Consider the following 15339-nt stretch of genomic DNA (forward strand, 5'->3'; position numbering starts at 1 on the left):
ATGACAGCAATATCGATTTCTTAATGATCTAGTCCTGTTGATAATTTTGGAGTTCTTGACGTTTGAAGTCAATCAACACTCGATAGTTGAATGCTAGAGCAGAAATAACACCCCAACCACAAATTTTTGTGAAGGCACGGAACGCTTGTGGCAGGGGTGATACGTAAAATGATTGAAAGTTTGTCTTTCTATATATCTGAGATAGACGAAAGTTAATCTATTTCATGGTAAAAATTTACTTATGGCATCGGTGGCATAGTATGTCAGTGTTGACAATGATGCTATGAAGTAACTAATTAATGCCGTTCTTGCTCTATGGTTGACAGACTCTTCTCTGTACCCTTATCCACTCAGTAAATTAATTATCCTTGTATAGCGAACATTTCCTAATAAAACGTTTGCATTAATATGAACGTTGCATAATTCCCCGCATTCAACAGTCATTGCCAACATCAGCACACTATGCTGCCACTGCCGTAAATAAAATTTATGCTCTCTGATAACTGACTGAATTAATTCAAACCCATTGTGGTACTCCTCTCTTGAGAGGAAGTTCGAAACAGTGAAACTGAATTATATGTACCCGATAAAAAGTTCTTGCCATCTGGGTGTTATGTGCAGTATTTACTGATGCTGAATGTTTAAATAACATAAAAAGGGATGTGGCACCGCAGTTTCGTTTTGATATGCAGTTTTCTCAAACTTTAGTGTTGATATTGTGTTGGATGCACTTCATCACTCACATGACCAAAACTGATTGATTAAATGGGGAATCCATCTGGTCCATGTGCTGTGATGTGTTGATGTGTTCAGTTTGACGTGTAAAGTGCGTTTCAGGCAAATGCCTCCTTCTTGATCTCTTAATTATATACACAGTACAACAGAAGTTCGTTATCAGAAAATGCACTCCAGTGTTTTGTAGCTTTAAGAGTTTATGCTGAGTAATTTGTCCTACTCAAAACGTTGCAAGAGCCCTCTATTGTTATCTAGGCATGTAACACATAGTTTAAACACTGATTTATGTATCTTTTCATATGACTTCGCATTGCTATCAAAAATGTTCTCAAATTCTTGTTCAATCAAATTCCATAAATGCTGTCGCTTTAATGGTTTTGTAGCGAAAATGTTGTCTTTCAGTATTTACTACATTGAAAAATCAGACCGTGTGAGGTCCGCTGATCTTGGTGCCATACTTTATATCATCTAAAAACTGTCATTAAAAATGCACAGACATGTAATTCATAGTGTGGTGGAGTTCCACCTTGCTGTCAAATGAGGTCGTTTCTTACAGCTTCAAGTACAGCGGTATTGTCTAACTGAATACGGTAATAGCTTCTCTGAATATTTCATGACACCCTTCCACAATCATGATCCCATCGAAAAAGTAATGGCCTATCACTGCTTTGCTGCATATACCAGAGCAAAGCGTACCTGCAGAAAGAATTAAGTCCTCCTCACAAACAACTCGCAGATTTCCAGAAGACCAGTACACTCAGTTTTAGTTCTTAAATCTTCCATTTAACTTAAAACTTGCTGCATCAGACCACATAACTGTTTTGCAAAAGTTAGAGTCACTTTCATTGTGGCCACTCACAGAATTCGCGTCTTCAATAAAGATCATGCTCATTTAGGGCGTAGGCTTCAGATGTAATGTTTTTAACATTCTCCTTGAACTTCTGTGGTTGCTTAGAATATCTTCTAGCACATTTCTTGGGTGGTTGAATGAAAGCCTGTGCAGTGAGCTGCAGGTTTCATCAGTAGTTACTAATTTTGGGTGACCATTTCGAGGTAAGCCAGCTACATAACCTGTCATCTCTAAATTGTGATTTAATTTGTAGACAGCTCGGCTACATGTTGGCTGTGTCTGCGGGAAGGTTTCAATGAAAGATTGTCTTACATCTTAATTACATGCAACACATCTGTAAAGTAAACTCGTGATGTTCTGTAGACAGTTTTCTGTTAATAATGTATGCTTTTCACACTTACAACGAATGCACAGATGACACCAAAGCTCCGATTGTCAACTGTTAGTAACAAATCATCTCTGACATCACCTTCGAAACAGATTTTACAGTGCACAGGTTTTGCGATTTTTCAATGTTGGGGTTATTATTTGGTTACCTTGCTGAAATGTGACCTTGGACAAAAATGTGCAGCAGTTAACTGACATATGTAGCACACAGTGTATTTCGTCTCTTAACAAATTTGTGTTGGGTAATTAGAAAACAATTTTGGGTAGTACTTTGTACACAAATACATAAAAAATAACCTTAAAGCTTCTCATATTGTGATTTATTTAATAAAACAGTACTTTTAACAAACCATTAAATTTATGAGATGTCAAATGTTAACCACAACATTAGAGTCATTATTGAAAGGATCCTCTTCTCAGAATTAAATATGGTAAATATTTCAGTCACAACATACAATGTAACCTTATTGTTCATATGTTTTATAGGTTTTGGGATACATAGTGCTTCGTCTTTAAACTTTTTTATAACATTGCTAACAGCTAATGTGTTATCAAGTCAAGTCCGCATTCATACGTGAAGGCAGACTCTGCCTAAAAATACAAAATAGCTTTTTCTTAAAAATACTGCCTGTTGACAAATTACAGATGAGAAATATTTTTTAAATAGAATCTTCACATTCCTTTTTGGCCTCCAAAGGAATTGGAGCTATAGTTCATTATTGGCACCCACTGAATATTTAACATCACTTTTTCATTTAACTTATGCATGAAAAATCTAATGATTAGAGAAATAATTCTATAATGATTTCATGACAAGAACATTGCAAGAAACTCTGTTTATTTTCCAGTGTTACCAGTTATGTGCTGCTTATCTTTTGTTCCCAGTTGCACGATGTCGGGGTCACTATTACACAGTCTTCATTCATTGCACAGAACTACACTGCCTCATGAAGACTAGATGAGTACAGAAAGCACCAGACTTGGCATCACTGAAAGAGCGGAATGCACGGTCCCCACCAGAGAAGCCAGTCAGTCAGTCACAGTCATTTCCACCCAGTTACAAATCTTCCATTGTTCTCGAGTTGAATACTGATGAATTTTGATTACCTCATTGGTCAAGCCGAAGTCGATGCATCCAGCCCAGAGAAAAACAATAAACTGAAATTATAAGTGGGGATGCACTTGAGGGGCGACACTGCCAGCTGTCGGCGACACATGAAAGTCCGGGCCAGAAGATGAAACCACGAAAAAATGCAAAAGTCTATAAATTATATAGGTCGTAAAGGAGCAGACTGTGGTTGACCAGGCACTTCTCCTCAGCCACTTCTCCATGGCCAACTCAGCACCACAGAGCGACAGCACCAGGTTGTGGCACTGTCTACGCTGGCGCTGCTCTGCTTCCCGCACCGGCTGCCAACTCGACACATTGCTGGGGCTGGACTCAATCTGCATCTGGAATCTAGACAGGAGAGACTTGTGACTGGTCTGCATGTATATATATATATTAAAAACAAAGATTCCGAGACTTACCAAGCGGGAAAGTGCCGGTAGATAGGCACAATAAATAAAACGCACAAACACACACACAGAATTTCGAGCTTTCGCAACCGGCGACTGCTTCGTCAGGAAAGAGGGAAGGAAAAGGAAAGATGAAAGGATGTGGGTTTTAAGGGAGAGGGTAAGGAGTCATTCCAATCCCGGGAGCGGAAAGACTTACCTTAGGGGGAAAAAAGGATAGGTATATACTCGCGCGCGCGCACACACACACACACACACACACACACACACACACACACACACACACACACACACACACACACACACATATATCCATCCATACATACACAGACACAAGCAGACATATTTAAAAAGTGTGGAGGCAAGATGATGTTGAATGACAGGTGAGGTATGAGTGGCGGCAACTTGAAATTAGCGGAGATTGAGGCCTGGTGGATAACGAGAAGAGAGGATGTATTGAAGGGCACGTTCCCATCTCCGCAGTTCGGATAGGTTGGTGTTGGTGGGAAGTGTCCAGATAACTCAGACGGTGTAGCACTGTGCCAAGATGTGCTGGCCGTGCACCAATGCATGTTTAGCCACAGGGTGATCCTCATTACCAACAAATACTGTCTGCCTGTGTCCATTCATGCGAATGGACAGTTTGTTCCTGGTCATTCCCACATAGAAAGCGTCACAGTGTAGGCAGGTCAGTTGGTAAATCACATGGGTGCTTTCACACATGGCTCTGCCTTTGATCGTGTACACCTTCCGGGTTACAGGACTGGAGTAGGTGGTGGTGGGAGGGTGCATGGGACAGGTTTTACACTGGGGGCGGTTACAAGGGTAGCAGCCAGAGGGTAGGGAAGGTGGTTTGGGGATTTCATAGGGATGAACTAAGAGATTATGAAGGTTAGGTGAACGGCGGAAAGACACTTTTGGTGGAGTGGGGAGGATTTCATGAAGGATGGATCTCATTTCAGGGCAGGATTTGAGGAAGTCGTATCCCTGCTGGAGAGCCACATTCAGAGTCTGATCCAGTCACGGAAAGTATCCTGTCACAAGTGGGGCACTTTTGTGGTTCTTCTGTGGGAGGTTCTGGGTTTGAGGGGATGATGAAGTGGCTCTGGTTATTTGCTTCTGTACCAGGTCGGGAGGGTAGTTGCGGGATGCGAAAGCTGTTTTCAGGTTGATGGTGTAATGGTTCAGGGATTCCGGACTGGAGCAGATTCGTTTGCCACAAAGACCTAGGCTGTAGGGAAGGGACCGTTTGATGTGGAATGGGTGGCAGCTGTCATAATGGAGGTACTGTTGCTTGTTGGTGGGTTTGATGTGGATGGACGTGTGAAGCTGGCCATTGGACAGATGGAGGTCAACATCAAGGAAAGTGGCATGGGATTTGGAGTAGGACCAGGTGAATCTGATGGAACCAGAGGAGTTGAGGTTGGAGAGGAAATTCTGTAGTTGTTCTTCACTGTGAGTACAGATCATGAAGATGTCATCAATAAATCTGTACCAAACTTTGGGTTGGTAGACCTGGGTAACCAAGAAGGCTTCTTCTAAGCGACCCATAAATAGGTTGGCGTACGAGAGGGCCATCCTGGTACCCGTGGCTGTTCCCTTTAATTGTTGGTATGCCTGGCCTTCAAAAGTGAAGAAGTTGTGGGTCAGGATGAAGCTGGCTAAGGTAATGAGGAAAGAGGTTTTAGGTATCTATTGAGAGGATACTTCCCGGGACTGGATCAGACTCTGAATGTGGCTCTCCAGCAGGGATACGGCTTCCTAAAATCCTGCCCTGAAATGAGATCCATCCTTCATGAATTCCTCCCCACTCCACCAAGAGTATCTTTCCGCCATCCACCTAACCTTCGTAACCTCTTAGTTCATCCCTATGAAATCCCCAAACCACCTTCCCTACGCTCTGGCTCCTAGCCTTTGCAATCAGTCCCGGTGTAAAACCTGTCCTATGCACCCTCCCACCACCACCTACTCCAGTCCTGTAACCCAGAAGGTGTACATGATCAAAGGCAGAGCCACATGTGAAAGCACCCACGTGATTTACCAACTGACCTGCCTGCACTGTGACGCTTTCTATGTGGGAATGACTAGCAACAAACTGTTCATTCGCATGAATGGACACAGGCAGACAGTGTTTGTTCGTAATGAGGATCACCCTGTGGCTAAACATGCCTTGGTGCACGGCCAGCACATCTTGGCACAGTGTTACACCATCCGAGTTATCTGGACACTTCCCACCAACACCAACCTATCCGAACTCCGGAGATGGGAACTTGCCCTTCAATATATCCTCTCTTCTCGTTATCCACCAGGCCTCAATCTCCGCTAATTTCAAGTTGCCGCCACTCATACCTCACCTGTCATTCAACATCATCTTTGCCTCCACACTTTTTAAATATGTCTGCTTGTGTCTGTGTATGTATGGATGGATATGTGTGTGTGTGTGTGTGTGTGTGTGTGTGTGTGTGTGTGTGTGTGTGCGCGCGCGCGCGCGCGCGCGCGCGTGTGTGAGTATATACCTATCCTTTTTTTCCCCTAAGGTAAGACTTTCCACCCCCGGGATTGGAATGACTCCTTACCCTCTCCCTTAAAACCCACATCCTTTCATCTTTCCTTTTCCTTCCCTCTTTCCTGACGAAGCAGCCGCCGGTTGCGAAAGCTCGAAATTCTGTGTGTGTGTTTGTGCGTTTTATTTATTGTGCCTATCTACCAGCGCTTTCCCGCTTGGTAAGTCTTGGAATCTTTGTTTTTAATATATTTTTCCCATGTGGAAGTTTCTTTCTATTTTATTTATATACATTATTTGATCTGTATGGTACAAGAACTGAACTGTGGGGCCAAATGAGATGCACCAAGTTCTCATATTTAAAGATGTGCTGTTGGTACGAGTTTAGCCACTGTATGTGAACTGTCTGTGGTGGACCTGGCAGCAGGCACGAGATGACAAACTTGGAATGTCGTATGATAATTGGTACCAGATGCACTGCTCCTAGCATATCAGAAATTACACAAGAACTTGAGAAGCCAGTTATTGCAGACATATAACCACCCACATGATAACTAAAAGAATTTTATGTACGAATGTCACATCACCATTGCATCTGGCTGGCGAGCAAAGGGCTTGTGTTCGATGCATTTAGCCATTTACTTTTATCAGTATTTTTTCCCATATGCACACTGATAGGAACAGGATGGTTAGTAAGGCACTCAACATGGAAGAATAAAAAGGCAGGCAAATAAATTACTCATATGGCTTGGATGAGTAATGAATCAAAATTTTATGTATTGTATGAAAACAGTTCCATGTAATATTGCTGTTAATTCGTCACAAGGGGCCGAGGACAACCGATGGCACAACGCTCATTTACAGCAAGGTACGATACAGACTTTTATTTGGAGGTTTCAGAACTTAAGAGGTGTTTCTGGAAACCCAGCGAGTATTATACAACCATTCGGAAGCAACAACAATTCATAGCATGATTCATTATCAGCTTTGAGCTGCATTATCAGGCGATGTTATTGTATGCATAGTATATGTTAAAAGCAGTTCCCAAAATTTTTAGATGTAAACCAAGTGTTTTCCATCAAATCTTCAGAAGGAATGATGTAGTTGGGCATAGATTGCATTCATTAGCTGTTCTTGGCGTTGTGAATATATTTGCTTCGAATGTTTACATAACATGCACCATCCATGTCGTACTTTTAACTGGTATGTGAAAGAGCCGTCATTAGGCAACTATGATTAAAATTTCAATTCTTTACTAATTCAAGTTGTTTGAGAAATTTACCTGCCTACCATGCTATTGTTCCTTATTTATTATGTTACTAATCTCATACTCTTAATAGTTTTGATGGAGGAAAGAATACAAATGAAAAATGCATTAGGAAATCAAACACATTTTCTTTCCTCGTTGCTACAACAGTGGTGCTTTCCTTGAACAGCGTTTACCCTATGTGTACTGTGGTATTGGCCAAAGACCACAGTGTCCAACCACAGTCAGCAATGCACATTGATACCTCAGACATTAGTAATGCCGTGCGGCAATCTGCAACGACAGATGGAAGAGGCCAAAGAAAACCCGCGCCCTCTCTCAGTACAACAGCAGCCCCACACAAATGTCAATATATAGTATAGCATGGAAGTGCTCTGCTTCAGTTCATGAACTCAGCTAAAGCAGCAACATCACCAAGAATGGCTAAAGAGTTATTCAAGTCTCAGATGGAAATGAGCTTTTGTAAATGATGAACACTGTACTTCAAGAGAGCAGTTTGTTAATTAACGCATCAAGCGATTCTTTAGTAGTCAACGACAGTTGTAAATTATTGAGCGCTTCAGTGAAAATGGACTGTATAAAGGTAGGGAAATCTTTTTATCATTCATGTAGTAAAGAGAATTAATATTTCATATGTTGTAGTTCTGATGAGCAATCCCTCAGACCAATCAAAGAACTTGTAATGTTGTCACAGCAGGCAGACGAATGAATATTTGAACTATCATCTGACACAATATGTACATGGGTACACACAGTTATGCTACATGTGATTTTCAGATGAAAGCCTATTGCATCTCTCCCCATCTTCTCATAAGTGAATTTTAGCCAACTTGCTTACCTCATGTCTTGTACACATTGCCCCAGTCATGAGCTCTAATGTTTGTTCAATAAACACTTGCATAATAATGTGACAAGTGGGTGGGTTTTCTTGCTGTTCCTTCTCTGCTGTTATAATTTCATGTACTGACACATTCCATGACTATGTAGCCTTGCTCTTCAGTTTGGTCCTACAGTGCATGAAATATGAAATAAACAAAAATTTAGTTGTAAAAAGTACCCCTAGGGTGTCTGTTCATTCATGTAAAAGATATACCCTTGTAAATCAGATAGGTCTTTTGAAAATAAAGACTTTGTAGTCTTATATGTAAGTTAAAATCCAACCCAAGTTTCTATTTTCATTCATGTTGAAGATATAGTCGGATGAAACTGTATTCACACCCTGTTACGTACAGAGGGGGCCTCAACTGTGACTCATTAGATTAAAACTACTCATTGAGGTCTTCCTCATGTGACATTAAAAATGAATAAAGTTACATGCTTTCCTTAGTCTTCAGCTAGTAGCTCATGTTATTTTGTGTAGTTCAGGCTTTTGACTATTCCATTATATTTGCGAGATTATATTTGCAACAACTTACTATGATATGGAACATGTCAAATGGTTCACAAATAAGATACATTTTCTCTGTGAACACATGGCTTCAGGCTTGATATTTACATGACAAGATTTTTGCTTTAATCAGACATTACAACAAAATTTGATAAATGTGACCAAACCACATACACAAGCATACTCACCAATGGTGCACAATATGACGAAAACTTAAGAGCAGACCACCCACTCATGTTAATCTCAGGAAATTGGTGCATAACTGGAGCATGCTTTTTGTTTTATTCAGTGACACTACCTCCCAGACATGTGAACACGAATTGTAAGCAACTAAGTTTTCTCTCCTTGGGTATGCAGGTATGTAAAGCCACTTTTCTGATGGTACTTCAGTCTCACCTTGGCTGTTAAAGCCACAGTAAACTTAGAAATGAGTGGAGGAAGAGGGGTGGAGCAGGTGACAAGCATGTAATTGTACACCAGTGGATGCCACACTCAGGTAGTAGTTATCCCCTAGGGGATAAAATGAAATTTTCTGGCAGGATAAAGACAAAAAGGATTTAATTATTAGCTTAGTCAAAATTCTAAATTATTCTCTGCAAATAATGTCTAATATCACAGTTTTCGTAGACTAATCATCAGTGTCACTGCTGCATGTTTTTTAATGTCATATACCCACCAACTGCTTTGTCCTGGTCTCAGTATTTTTGTATTTCTTGGAATCCAGGAAAGAACTTCCTTTGGGCATCTACCAAGCTGCAACCTGGCTGTGTGTACCACATAACTCCATTACTGCATTCAAAGTTTAACTGTTCACTGCAGAATGTTCCCTTTGGATCTCTCCACTGGTCACCAAGCAGCCTCCCTTTTCTTTTTCACAGTTGAGAGTTTTGTTTTGAAAATGTATTTAGTTTATTAAGAGGGCTGTGGACCATTTTTACTGTTCATTCTGTTTCATTTGCCAGTGTCTTAGTTACCAGATGTCAGTCAATAATAAATCTAGTAGGAACTATTTACACAATTTGGAAAATTCCAAGGCCAATTTCAGTGCACCAAGGAATATTTTCAGATAGTGAAATTCAAAGTTAAGTACAAGTTCTTGGACTTGACAAAGACACCATACTAAAAACAGATTGGATGAAACAAAACTGGCATTATTTTGGTGAAAGGCTGATTGCTGGTAATCAGAAGAACTCACAAGAATACCCATTCCGTTCACGAGAACTTACAGGTTACAAAGTAGACTTTCAAACAGCAATGAAAATAAAAGCAGGAAACCAAATGAACTTTGAGCACGACATCGATGACCATTGGTTGGTACCAAACCAAATATAAAAAGATTATTCCTTATCAGAAACAATTGTCTCATTGAAAAAATCAAGAACTTCCATTATTTGTTTGAACAATAATCAAGTATTATACATCATTCTTCAGTTAAAAAAGAGATATGTTGGTTATTTTTTATCAGAAGTTTCGTTACTTGCTTAACTCGGGGATAGTAGCTCATGTCACACCTCTTTGAGAGGCAGTGGTCCAAAACTGGTTGGTAGCCACTAGTGTACATGATAGTGATGAGTGTGTGCAAATGTGTCCAACACGGGGTCAGTACAACACAGTGTCTCTCTCACTTCACTGAGTGAGGTGACACCATGATGTAACACTGGACTAGCATTTGGGAGGGTGGTATTTCAGATTCCCATCTGGCTACCCATGGCTTCCCCAAAGGGATTACTGCGAATGTGCTGTGTCTCCGATGACCTATAGTACTTGTTTATCAGATGTTAAAACCTAATGTTCCTGCTAAGATCTACTTTAGTTAATTTTAAATGTGATTAAGTAGAGCCTCCGCTAATCACATGCAATCACAATTCATGACTCCTGTGGATATACTATCTTGTTGTCACTGGTCAATGATGTTATATGACCATTTCACTTTATTGGTTATCAAGAGATGCATGTCCTTGGTTCCCCTGTATGTCTGACGTAACCTTAATTTTATAAATAGTAATCAAGAATGTCGAATAGTATTTGTTTATTATTGTTCAATACACGAATAAATAAATAAATAAATAAATAAATGGCATGATGCCCTGAAATATCCCACTGCCTCAGTGATGCTACTTTCACCCTAAGTGAAAACAACACAGCACCACTTTGAAAACCTGTACACCAGTAGCTGTCAAAGCGTCTACTAGCTATACTCATCAATACCATTTTCAAGACTGTCCCCACAACAGCCCAAGTGTCCCCCTCCCCTCCATCTGTGCTCTATGAATTAAATACAAGAAAAGAGATCGATAAAGGCTGGATAACCTCAAACAACTTTATGTAATGGTGAATGTGTGTTATGTTACATCAGATCCAACTTTTATTACATAGAATTTCCATTATAATGAACAATGCAGTTTTCGTGTAAAGCAATTGACTTAATAGACCAAGTGATCTCAAATTTGTGGAAAGTGCTGCAAGTTCAATAGAATTGTATCACACTCCCTTTTCTCTTTCTCTGCTACATGAAACAAGGGGAACCAGTTCTGGCCAGATGTGCCGATTAAAAAGGACTGGGTGGCTTCGGACATTGTCTGATAAAATAAAGCTCATCTTACTTAGGGTAAGATTTGCTGTAAGCTTACTTGCTAGTTTGCACACATCACAAGGAGGCATCATCAACTGCAACGCGACATACATTTAGGCATCTACATGCTTACAGGACTTGTTTGCCAAGAATGGATCAGGTAGTCAGTTGTAGCCTTATAGTAGCAACAATCACAGCATTTGTCTGAAGTAATTTATGGAAACCATGGGAAACATAAATCAGTATGGCCAGACCCTCTACCCTCTCAAATTCAAGGCCAGTCTGTTCAAAACAATGCTACCCCATGCGATTTTTCCCTAGTGTACAATGCTGTTTTACAAAGAAATTATTCAATAACATAAAAGGATAGTGCTACACTGTTCATTCATTTCTCACTGCACACACTACACATATTATTTTACAACATAACATTAAGCAAACTACCGGCTGATATAATGACCATAGTATCGATGCCTGGTTTCCATTTTTGTGTACCACAACATCCCATTTGCTAACCTAATAAACTGAGTCTGCATCCACCCATAATGAGTAAGTTGTTGAGCTCACAAAGGTGGTAAGGTGTTAGTATTACACACCAGATAGCTTTGGAACTAAATTTTTCCAGAAAAAGAAACATGAAGTAAAACATAGCGTGAAAGTGTTACTTGAAATAATGTTTTATTCTTGTTATTATTAATAATTATTACATTTTTTTTACAAAAACCCTATTGTGTGTTATCAAAGTAATCATTAAGCATACAGAAAATATTGTTTAAAAGGTAATTTTAAATTCCATTTTGTTTGTTTTAGTAATTTCTTTAAACTTCCTGGAAATTCATTGTACAGTTTTATTCCTTTACAGAAACTACTGTTTCGAGTTTTCGTTTATCTTTCCTGGCAAATGTAAGCTCAGTCTAGCTCATGTTCCATAATCATGAGCACAGCTGTTTGTGCAGTAATTATGAATTATCAATCTTTTTTAACTGACTGGTAAATGTACACACATGGTGTACATAAAATCACCAGCGTTTTAAACAGGTCTTTACTGTGAGCTTGACTGCTATTTTTGGTTGTTATTCTTATGCCCCTATTCAGTAGCTTAAAACTGTGTCCACATAGCATGCTTTTGTCTCCCAGAAAAGAACTCCATAGCTAAAAACCGAGAGTACATAGGAATAGTATATAACGAAAAGGAACTGGCTCTAACACATTGATGACAAGACTTTAAGGGCATAAAATTCAGACAAAATTCTGTTTGCAAGTATCTTTGTGTTTCCTCACCATTCCAACTGAGAATCAATATTCATTCACACAATTTATAGAGGTGCCATCTACATTCAACATAAGTGTCATTTTTCCTCTTTAAACTGAAATTCAAGGCATTTGTTTTCTAAACCTTAAATGTCACTTAATTGCATACTGAAAAATTGTAAACTTCCTTGAGGGTTTCTTTCCATTTGAATTTCCTGCAAGGAATTATCTCGTTTTCTCTGTGGCTGTCATCAGCAAAAAGAATTTTTACCCCATGACTAACACCACTGAGAAAGTCGTTGCTGTATATAAGGAACAGTGTTGCCCCTAATATGCTACCCTGAAAAACTCATGTTCAGGATTATCCAAAGCCTAGAAATATTTAAAAACATGCCTGTGCACATCTTTTCCAAGAGTATCAGGTATCACTTTTGTGAATTCTATTTATGCTGATCCTCTACTTCAAAGGTCATATTTATTCAAGTAATTCAGTAATCTGGCTTTCATAATTGAGTCTATTATTTTGAAGAGTATCACTGTAGGGAGTTTAGCACATTTGCTGTGATAACCACAGTACTATTAACCTTATAAGCTTCGCTGACTAATTCCAAGTTCTGTCTACATTTGACACCATTGTCTGGAAGATGGGTCTCATAGTGGATGCTTGTTAACCTGTGAGACAAAACAGAATATCACTTGCCCTCCAGCTGCTATCAACCATTTGCAAACAGTTTTAAATTCACAATTTGGTTAAAAAACATTGATTCTTTCATATCATGTAGCCTCATTCATCAGCTTCATGATGAACTAACTATTGTTTTATTAATGGTTGGCTGGTTAGTTTAAAAGAGGGAGGGGGGGGGGGGGGACCAAACTACGAGGTCATCAGTCCCTTGTTCTGAAGGAAACAATGGCACAAGTGTGAGAATAAGACAATGAGATAACACAAAACAGAATTAAAGGAAAAACCACAGCAATGACTGGAGGGCAACAAACACTTAAATTGACAAAAGGGGACAAGAAAACCACAAAGATGCAAGAAACAGGTAGAAGATGTTAAAACAAGAAAGCAGGTTACCATGGCTGGCTGACCACGAGGATAAAAAGGAAAAGCCAGCCACTCTACAACACATTAAAAGCCCTGCCCTGACAGCACTATGGTGGAGGACACACAGGGAGAAAGAACATGTGCTAAAACTTAGAGCAAATGATGAAACCCACCCTCACGAATAAAACATAAAACTAAAGCTGCTGTTAAGGCATTGTGGGCAACACCGTAGCTTGTGTGCTGGGAGAAAAGTGGCCAGTCCAGGAAGAGATGGACGAGCATCATTCGTGAGCCACAGTGACAACGAGGTAGATCCTCGCAATGGAGGAGGTAACCATGCGTCAGCCACGTATGGCCAATGCAGAGCTGACAGAGAACCACAGAGTCCCTGCGAGAGGCGTGCACAGAGGTCTTCCACACATTCGTAGTTTCCTTAATGGCACACAGCTTGTTGTGCGTGCTGAGATTATGTCATTCTGCCTCCCAAAGCCGAAAAACCTTGTGGCATAATACTGAACGCAGGTCAGTTTCAGAGAAGCTGATCTCCATAAGTGGTTTCTGCGTAGCCTGTTTGGCCAGCCTGTTGCCTGGGATTCCGACGTGACCTGGGGTCCAGATAAACACCACTGAACGACTGGACCATTCCAGGGCATAAATGGACTCCTGGATGGTCACCACCAAAGGATGACGAGGGTAGCACTGGTCGATAGCTTGTAGGCTGCTCAAGGAGTCAGAACACAGGAGAAATGACCCGCCTGGGCATGAACGGATGTGCCCAAGAGCACAATATATGGCTGCCAGCTCTGCAGTGATAACACTGCAGCCATCTGGGAAGGAGTGCTGTTCTATATGTCCTCCATGAACATAGGCAAAGCCAATGTGACCATCAGCTATCAAGTCATTGGTGTAAACAATTTCATGGCCCCAGTACATGTCGAGAATTGAGATGAAGTGACAGTTAGAGTCGCAGGGTTAACTGAGTGCTTAGGCCCATGTGAAAGGTCCAGGTGAAGCTGCGGCCTAGGTGTACACCATACAGGTTTTCCAGGAAGAGATGGAATAAAGGCAAGGACTCCAGTTCGGACGGAATGGATTGCACATGAACTGCAATTGGAAGCCCTGACCTGGGCCGCCGATGCGGGAAATGAACCCATGGGTGGGAAAAAGGAGACAGTAATTCTGATGTGCAGCAGAACTACAAACATGTGCAGTGTAACTGGAGAGCAATTGTGCATGCATAACCAGCAATGGAGGGACTGTGGTCTCCGCCAGAACACTGGTAACTGGACTCGTCCTAAAAGCTCCCATCACTAGGCGAATGCCGCAGTGGTGCACTGGGTAGAGTAAACGCAATACTGAGGGTGCCACCAAAGCATAAACTAGACTCTCATAGTCAAAACGGGATTGAACAAGTAACACCGGTACTGGTGGAGCAGTATGAAATGCAGAAGTCGTCTGCATACAGAGAAGGTGAGACGACAGCCCTACAGCTGCTGCTAGGCCATTAATGGCCACTAAAAATAGAGAGACACTCAATACAGAGCCCTGTGGGACACCATTCTCCTGGATATGGGGAGAACTATGAAAGGCACCAACTTGAAAACCGGAAAGTACAAAGCGATGGGAAATTCTGGATAAAAATCGGGAGTGGGCCTCTGAGGCCCCACTCGTATAATGTGGCAAGGATATGATGTCGCCAGGTCATGTTGTATGCTTTTCATAAATCAAAAAAGATGGCAATCAGGTGTTGACATCTGGAAAAGGCTGTTCAGATTGCAGACTCTAGGGGGACAAGATTACCAGTGGTAGAGCAACCCTGGC

At 40.8% G+C, this 15339-nt stretch overlaps 1 long non-coding RNA gene across 1 annotated transcript in view; it reads right to left on the minus strand.

Annotated features, from left to right (window-relative positions):
* Positions 1–2759: 2759 nt before the first annotated feature.
* Positions 2760–15339, minus strand: part of LOC126277926 (uncharacterized) — a 72300-nt gene continuing 59720 nt past the window's right edge. Inside the window, exon 3 of the long non-coding RNA XR_007550622.1 lies at positions 2760–3431. This is a non-coding gene — a long non-coding RNA (uncharacterized LOC126277926). The remainder of the gene's footprint in view (positions 3432–15339) is intronic.

The sequence above is a fragment of the Schistocerca gregaria genome, chromosome 6 (assembly GCF_023897955.1).
Source record: "Schistocerca gregaria isolate iqSchGreg1 chromosome 6, iqSchGreg1.2, whole genome shotgun sequence".
Taxonomy (NCBI): domain Eukaryota; kingdom Metazoa; phylum Arthropoda; class Insecta; order Orthoptera; family Acrididae; genus Schistocerca; species Schistocerca gregaria.